Source organism: Colobus angolensis, unplaced genomic scaffold (genome assembly GCF_000951035.1).
Source record: "Colobus angolensis palliatus isolate OR3802 unplaced genomic scaffold, Cang.pa_1.0 Scaffold12, whole genome shotgun sequence".
In the NCBI taxonomy this organism is placed as follows: Eukaryota; Metazoa; Chordata; class Mammalia; order Primates; family Cercopithecidae; genus Colobus; species Colobus angolensis.
The window spans coordinates 7,374,486-7,383,165 of record NW_012113141.1 but is presented as its reverse complement, the minus strand read 5'-3'; positions in this window follow the sequence as shown (position 1 = coordinate 7,383,165).

Here is an 8,680-nt window from a genome sequence, read left to right as displayed (position 1 = left end):
AAAAAAAAAGGCCAGGCTCAGTGGCTCATGCCTGTAATCCCAGCACTTTGAGAGGCCCAGGCAGGCGGATCACCTGAGTTCAGGAGTTCGAGATCAGCCTGACCAAAAAGGAGAAACCCCGTCTCCACTAAAAATACAAAATTAGCTGGGCGTGATGGGGCATGGCTGTAATCCCAGCTACTTGGGAGGCTGAGGCAGGAGAATCGCTTGAACCTGGGAGGTGGAGGTTGTGTAGAGCCGGGATTGCTCCATTGCACTCCAGCCTGGGCAACAAGAACAAAACTCCATCTCAAAAAGAAAATAAAAGAAAAACAACCCAATGATATAAAAATATAATAATAATCATTCCCAGTGAGAGCATTTCCTTTGCATCAGACACCATACTAAAGCACTTAATGTGCATCATTTTGGCCAGGCGCCATGGCTTATGCCTATGATCCCAAAGCTTTGGGAGGCTAAGGCAACAGGATGGCTTGAGGCTAGGAGGTTGAGACCATCCTGGGCAACATAGTGAGACCCCATCTCTACACAAAGCAGAAAAAATTAGCCAGGCTTGGTGACACATGTCTATAATCCCAGCTCCTCAAGAGGATGAAGCAGGAGGATGGCTTGAACCCAGGAATTCAAGACTGCAGTGAGTTATGACAGGGCATACCACTCAAGCCTGGGTGACAGAGCCAGACCCTGACTCTTTAAAAAAAATGCATAATTTAATTCAAACTTCTCAAAATCCCTATGAAGTAAGTCTATTATCATCCCCATTTACAGGTAAGAACATTAAAATTCATACAGGTGAAGTAAGTTGCCCAAGGCCACACAGCTAGTACATGCAAAGCTGAGATTTAAACTCAGATGATAGGCCAGGTGTGGTGGCTCATGCCTGTAATCCCAGCACTTTGGGAGGCCAAGGCGGGCGGATCACTCGAGGTCAGGAGTTCAAGACCAATCTGGCCAACATGGTGAAACCCCATCTCTACTAAAAATACAAAAACATTAACCGGGCATGGTGGTGGGTGCCTGTAATCCCCACTACTCAGAAGACTGAGGTGGGAGAATTGCTTGAACCAGGAGGCGGAGGTTGCAGTGAGCTGAAATCATGCCACTGTACTCCAGCCTGGGTGACAGAGCAAGACTGCATCTCAATACAAAATAAAAATAAATAAATAAGTAAAATAAACCCAGGTGGTTGCTCTCCAAAGGTTGTGTGTGTCAGCTACATGTGGTGCCTTGAGAGGTACAAGTAATAAAGGAATATCAACTGCAACCCATCACTTAAAGATAATCATTGTTATCATGCTTCCAGACCTCTCTTTATACACATATGACTGGTTTTATCCTGATTTCAGTAGAATAAAATCTAGGGTTGGTTGAATTTCCGGAAAGAGAGTGAACGAATTGCCCAGTGCAATTTATCCAGATTTCTCTTCTCCTTTAAAAGCTCTAGCTCAATGAACCTGCACTTGGGACTGAGTCTACTCTCCTGGTCTCCAGGAGGCTCAGGTGTCTTGCTGGGTGCATCATCCCAAGCACACAGTAAGCACTCAATAAATTCTCTCCAGTTGTGTTGTCAGGGACAGGTTCTTCTGTCAGAGAGCAAAGCCTCTGCTCCCAAGAGCATACTTAAGAGTTGTAAGGCTGGACATGATGGCTCACACTTGTATTCCCAGCACTCTGGGAGGCCGAGGTGGGCGGATCACCTGAGGTCAGGAATTCGAGACCAGCCTGGCCAACATTGTGAAACCCCATCTCTACTAAAAATACAAAAATTGGCCAGGTGTGGTGGCTCACACCTGTAATCTCATGACTTTGGGAAGCCGAGGCAGGTGGATCGCCTGAGGTTGGGAGTTCCAGACCAGCCTGACCAACATGGGGAAACCCTGTCTCTACTAAAAATACAAAATTAGCAGGGCGTGGTGGTGCACACCTGTAATCCCAGCTACTTGGGAGACTGAGGCAGGACAATAGCTTGAACCTGGGAGGCGGAGGTTGCAGTGAGCCAAGATCGTGCCATTGCACTCTAGCCTGGGTGACAAGAGCGAAACGCCATCTCAAAAACAGACAATAACAACAAAAAAAATTATCCAGGTGTGGCGGCGCATGCCTGTAGTCCCAGCTACTCAGGAGACTGAGGCAGGAGAATCGCTTAAACCCAGGAGGTGGAAGTTGCAGTGAGCTCAGATCATGCCACGGCACTCCAGCCTGGGCAACAGAGCAAGACTCTGTCTAAAAAAAAAAAAAAAAAAAAACCAGGTTCAATACAAACCACGTTCACCATTCTATTTTCTTTCCTTATCCCTACATCTATGTATTCCCCAGTTGTTTTGCCAAACACTGTAATACACATTTTTGTATTTGACCCCCTCAACTTGTGGTATAATGAGTAGTTATTGTTAGTTACCAGAACCAGGGACTACTAATTTTTTCTTTTAATTAACTTTTTGTTGGTATAACATATATACAGAAAAGTGTACAAACCATATAAAAATTATATAAATATCTATAAATTTGCAAAAGGCAAAACACTCCCAAGTGACTAACACCTAAAGGAAGGAACAGAACATCACGAGTACCCCAAAAGACCCCGTTGACCCCTTCTAGTCACTAATCTCCCAAGGGTAATTCTTATCCAGAGGTGAACAGCATAGATTAATTTCACCTATTTTTGAACTTGACATAAATGGAATCATCAGTATATGCTCTTCTGTGTCTGGTATCTTCCACGTAATATTATGGTTGTGACAGTCATCCCTGTGGTTGTGCTTCGTGATACATTAATTATTCCCATTGCTGTGTAGCACTCCATTGTGTGAATTCACCATGATTTATTTATCCATTCTATTGTTGGTGGATGTTTGAATTGTTTCTATTCTTAGCTTTTACAAACAGTGCCACTATGAACATTCTTTTATTATTATTATTATTATTTTGAGACGGAGTCTCGCTCTGTCACCTAGGCTGGAGTGCAGTGGCCCCAATCTCGACTCACTGCAAGTTCCACCTCCCAGGTTCACGCCATTCTCCTGCCTCAGCCTCCTGAGTAGCTGGGACCACAGGCGCCCGCCACCACACCCAGCTAATTTTTTGTATTTTTTAGTAGAGACAGGGTTTCACCGTGTTAGCCAGGATGGTCTTGATCTCCTGACCTCATGATCCGCCTACCTCGGCCTCCCAAAGTGCTGGGATTACAGGCGTGAGCCACTGCGCCCAGCCGAACATTCTTATAGCTGTTTTTATGTGTATGAACATGCATCTTTTTAGAAATGTAATTGCTTATCACACTTTTTGCATATGTTCCACTTTGACAGTTGTTGCCAAAAGGTTTTCTAAACTGGCAATTTACATTCTCACTAGCCACATGCGAAAGTTCCAGTTGCTCTATATCCTCACCAATACTCAGTGTTGTCTTTTTCATTTTAACCATTCTGATGAATGTGCAGATTCACTTATTGTATTTTAATTTGCATTTTCTTGCCAATTAATGAATTGGTGTCTTTTTGTATGTTTATTAGCCATTTGGATATTTTGAGACATTTTAAAGGGTATTCTTTCTCCTGGTTATGAAAATAATACATGCTGAGGTGGGCGAATCACTTGAGGTCAGGAGTTTGAGACAAGCCTGGCCCACATGGTGAAACCCCCTCTCTACTAAAAAATACAAAAATTAGCTGGGTGTGGTGGCATGCACCTGTAATCCCACTATCTGGGAGGCTGAGGCAGGAGAATCACTTGAATCTGGGAGGTGGAGGTTGCAGGGAGCCCAGATAGTGCCACTGCACTCCAGCCTGGGTGACAGAGTGAGATTCTGTCTCAAAAACAAAAACAAAAACAAACAAACAAACAAAACCATGCTAATTGAAGAAGCTTTGGCAAATACATAGTGGCTTTGTACTATGTCAGTTTAGCTAAACTGAAACCATGTTTTTCAGAATTTCTTTCTCTGTATGGCTCTGGGTTAGGGGTGGCCACAGAAAATTTGCACAAGATTGTTGGGCAGAGGTGAAGCAAACATGCTTATGCTCAGAAGGTCAGTGTAGAAGCAGGCGCTGTTCTAACTTACGGTGTTTCAGATCTGCTAGCTCACCCTGTGGCCATGGGATAGACTTGAGCCTACATCTCCTTCGGCCCCCATGACAGTTCTTCCTTCAGCATTTTCAGTCCCTGAGTCAGGTCTGTGTTCAGATTTATGACACAGAGTTCAGCGATTCCTGCGGGTCGCCCACATAGTTGAAGTAGGATGTTTTAGAGGCAGTGAGACATTGATACAGGTTCCAATTCATCCTGTGGGTGCCCCCTGGTTCTTTTGGACTCCCACTGGTCCTTACTCTCCCATACTTCATGTCTACCTGCTCTTTCTGACTTCAGTCCCAGCACCAGAAACAGAAGCAACAGTTGTATACAAACTGCTTAACAAGCTCCCACATTGCATAACATCAAAACCCCACAAGAAACATCTTACTCCATGCCATGCCTGGTAGTTCTGCTTCTCTAATTAAGCCTTGACCAATAATAGGCATTAAGAAGTAAACCATGGCCAGGCGCAGTGACTCACAGCTGGAATCCCAGCACTTTGGGAGACCAACGCGCGTGGATCACCTGAGGTCAGGAGTTTTGAGACCAGCCTGACCAACATGGTGAAACCCCACCTCCACTAAACATACAAAAATTAGCCAGGTGTGGTGGTGCATGCCTGTAGTCCCAGCTACTCAAGACGCTGAGGCAGGAGAATCACTTGAACCCGGGAGGCAGAGGCTGCAGTGAGCTGAGATCACACCACTGCACTCCCGTCTGCGGTGAAAGAGCCAGACTCCGTCTCAAAAAAAAGGAAACCAGGTCAGGCACAGTGGCTCACATCCGTAATCCCAGCACTCTGGAAGGCCGAGGAGGGAGGATCACCTGAGCCTATGAGTTCAAGACCAGCCTGGGCAATATAGCAAGACCCTATCTCTACAAAAAGTTAAAAAATTAGCCAGGCATAGCGGCATATGCCTATAGTCTCAGCTACTTGGAAGGCTGAGGTGGAAGGATCACTTGAGCCCAGAAAGTCAGGGCTGCAGTGAGCTGTGATCACACCGCTGCACGCCAGCCTGGACAACAGAGCAAGACCCTGCCCCCATTCCAAAAAAAGTAAACCAAACTCACCCATAATTCTACACCCAGAGAGGACCACTGTCGACATCTTAGTGTGTATTCTTCCTGCCTGAGGTATTTTAAGTGAAGAGAATGAGGCTGAGACAGGTTAGATGATTGCTCAGCTTTCAACTAGCTGGTGGCAGAGCTGTGCCTTCAGAAGTCTGGTTTCATCCTTGCTCAACTAGCGTCACTTCCACTGTGCCTCAGAATCCCTAAGTGACCCTTTACTCCTCTGACCTTCCTGGGAGGACTTCTTGCTCTGAGTACAAGCTCTGGGGCATGTGAAAGCAGCCATCATCCATATCTTCCCAAGCTCTGCAGCCACCTGCTTTGACAGCTTCCCCATTTTGTTCTAACCAAACTGCAGGAGTTTCACCTTCCTGTTCCTCTTCAGGAAACAAACAAAACATTATCTTTTTTTTTTTTGAGACGGAGTCTCACTCTGTCGCCCAGGCTGAAAGCACCGTGGCACAATGGCTCACTGCAACCTCCGTGCCCACCCTGGGTTCAAGCAATTCTCCTGCCTCAGCCTCCCGAGTAGCTGGGATTACAGGCACCCACTGCCACGCTCAGCTAATTTTTTGTATTTTTAGTAGAGACGGGGTTTCACCATACTGGCCAGGCTGGTCTCGAACTCCTGACCTTAGGTGATCCATCCACCTTGGCCTCCCAAAGTTCTGGGATTACAGGTATGAACCACCGTGCCTGGCCTTGTAAAAAAAAAAAAAAAAAATCTTTACAAGATCTTTCAGGTGGGCTCAGCGGCTCATACCTGTAATCCTAACATTTTGGGAGGCTAAGACAGGCAAATCGCTTGAGTCCAGGAGTTCAAGACCAGCCTGGGCAACATACTGAGACACCGTCTCTACAAAACATACAAAAAAAAAAAATCAGCCAGGTGTGGTGTGTGTGCCTGTAGTCCCAGCTACTTGGGAGGCTGAGGCAGGAGGATCACCTGAGCCCTGGAGGTTGAGGCTGCAGTGAGTTGTGATGGTGCTACTGCACTCGAGCCTGGGCAATAGAGTAAGAGTGAGATCTTGTCTCAAAAAAAAAAAAAAAGAAAAGAAAAAAAAAGAAAGAAAAAAGCTATGGCCAGGCATGATGGCTCATGCCTGTAATCCCAGCACTTTGGGAGGCCGAGGTGGGCAGATCACGAGGTCAGGAGTTCAGGACCAGCCTGGCCAACATGGAGAAACCTCATCTCTACTAAAAATACAAAAATTAGCCAGGCGTGGTGGTGCACCTGTAGTCCCAGCTACTGGGGAAGCTGAGGCGGGAGAATCACTTGAACCTGGTAGGTGGAGGTTGCAGTGAGCCGAGATCACACCACTGCACTCTAACCTGGGCAACAGAGCGAGACTCCATCTCAAAAAAAAAAAAGAAAGAAAAAGAAAAGTCATGCCATGTCATCCACATATCCACATCTGGAGCAGTGGTGGCCACCAGGGGGCCAGAGAGAGCCCAAAGCCCTCCTCTCCCTACCAAACACAGGTGTCAGAGACAGTCCTCTAAGTAAGTATTACTATCTCAAGGTTTCTCTTAAAATATAAGTACTCCTGAGAAGGGGAACACAGGAAATCCTGAATTCTTCAGAATGAATAATCCAGAAGATGCAGTGATAAGTGATACGATGTCATCAAAGCTTTGGTAGACAACAGTGAGCAGGGGGTGGCCGGGGAACAGAAGGCAAAAACAAACTTTGCCTACATTGGCTGGGAGCCTCTTGGACTCTGGGTTTTACAATAACAAGAATTCACAGGGCTTTTCTGCCAAACCTGTGTCCTGGGCCTGGACTCAGCTCTTCATCTGGAGGTAGAGGAACCAGGAGGACAGATTTGTTTTCCTGAGAACAGAACCAGAGAGAAGCAATTGGGAATGGAGTGTAATTTAGAAACTAGTGATGGTGAGAAGCAGCTGGTGGCTCAGTCACAGCATGTCAGTCCTGCCTGCCTGGTTTCTTGAAGAGGAACAAGAAGTGGATGCTGTATTTAAAGTTTCTTGCTTTTTTCCTCCCTCTTTCCAATGGCTGCAGATATGAGTGGCCTCTTTCCTGGTCTGTTCCTGTCACTGCCCACTGAGTGGAAGGGATGGTTGCCCCACAGGTTGGCTGAAGAGCTGGAGCCTCAGGCTGGCAGGGAGGCCACAGCCCAAAGCACAGGGGCACCCAGGAGGTAACATTATCCTGCCAAAGCCAAACAAGGAACTGAGTGTTTAGAATAACTTCAAGAAAGTTATGGGCGTTTCCTCTGCCAGGGAAACCAGAAACCACAGTGAGATAGTGGATAGCTATATTCAGGTCACAGATTATCAGCTGCCACTGCTGCTTCCTGTTCAAATTTGATGAAACTTCTTTCTAGTCACTGGAGCCTCCTGGATCCTGTGGGCATGACAGCATTTAGTGATGTGGGGCTCAGAGTTCCACCTAAAGACCTGACATAACCCGGGGGCAGAAACCATTCTTTGGGGTGAGGTTTCAGGGGCCAGTTCCTGGTGGAGGAGACGGTAGGTAAGAGGCCAACAGTAAGAATACATTTTCCTGAACTTTTACGGTGTTTCAGGCTCTTGGGCTAAGAGATTTTTGTGCATTATCTCATTTGACTCTCAAACAACCCTATGAGAGAGGTACTATTAGGATCCCTTTTTATTTATTTTATTTTATTTTATTTTATTTTATTTGAGACAGGGACTTGCTCTGTTGCCCACACTGAAGTCCAGTGAGGCAGTCAGGGCTCACTGCAGCCTTGACCTCCTGGGCTCAAGGGATCGTCCCACCCCAGCTTCCTGAGTAGCTAGGACTATAGGCTAATGCCACGACACCTGGCTAATTTTTTAAAAATTTTATTTTGTAGAGACAGGCCTCACTTTGTTGCCCATGCTGGTCACAATCTCCTGACTTCGAGCGATCCTCCCTCTTTGGCCTCCCAAATTACTGAGATTATAGGTGTGAGCCCCCTAGCCCCGCCTGTGATCCTCATTTTATGAGTGAGGAAAGGGGCTCAGAAATGTTGTCAATTGTCCAAGGGTCACAGGGGCAGAACTGGAAACCAAAATCAAAATCAGGATTTCTTTTACTTTCTTTCCCTCTCTTTCTTCCTTTCTTTCTCCTCTTCCTCCTCCTCCTTTCTCTCTCACATAGTACTTTATTGAGCTATAACTTACATATGCCTACTATGTAACATATTAGGCCATGTCCACATAATTGTCCACATAACATGTGGTACACACTTATACCATATACGTGCATGTAGCCACCACCCAGATCAAAATGAGACTATTTTCATCACACTCCAAAGTTCCTTTTTCATCACACTCCAAAGTTCCTTCATGCCCCTTTCCAGCAAATACTCACTCCCCCTAACCTCCAATGTAACCAATATTCTGACCTCTATTCTCATAGATTAATTTTACCTGTTCTCGAACTTCGTATAAATAGAATCATATTGTCCAGGCGTGGTGGCTCACGCCTATAATCCTAACATGTTGGGAGGCCGAGGCAGGCAGATTGCCTGAGGTCAGGAGTTTGAGACCAGCCTGGCCAACATGGTGAAAC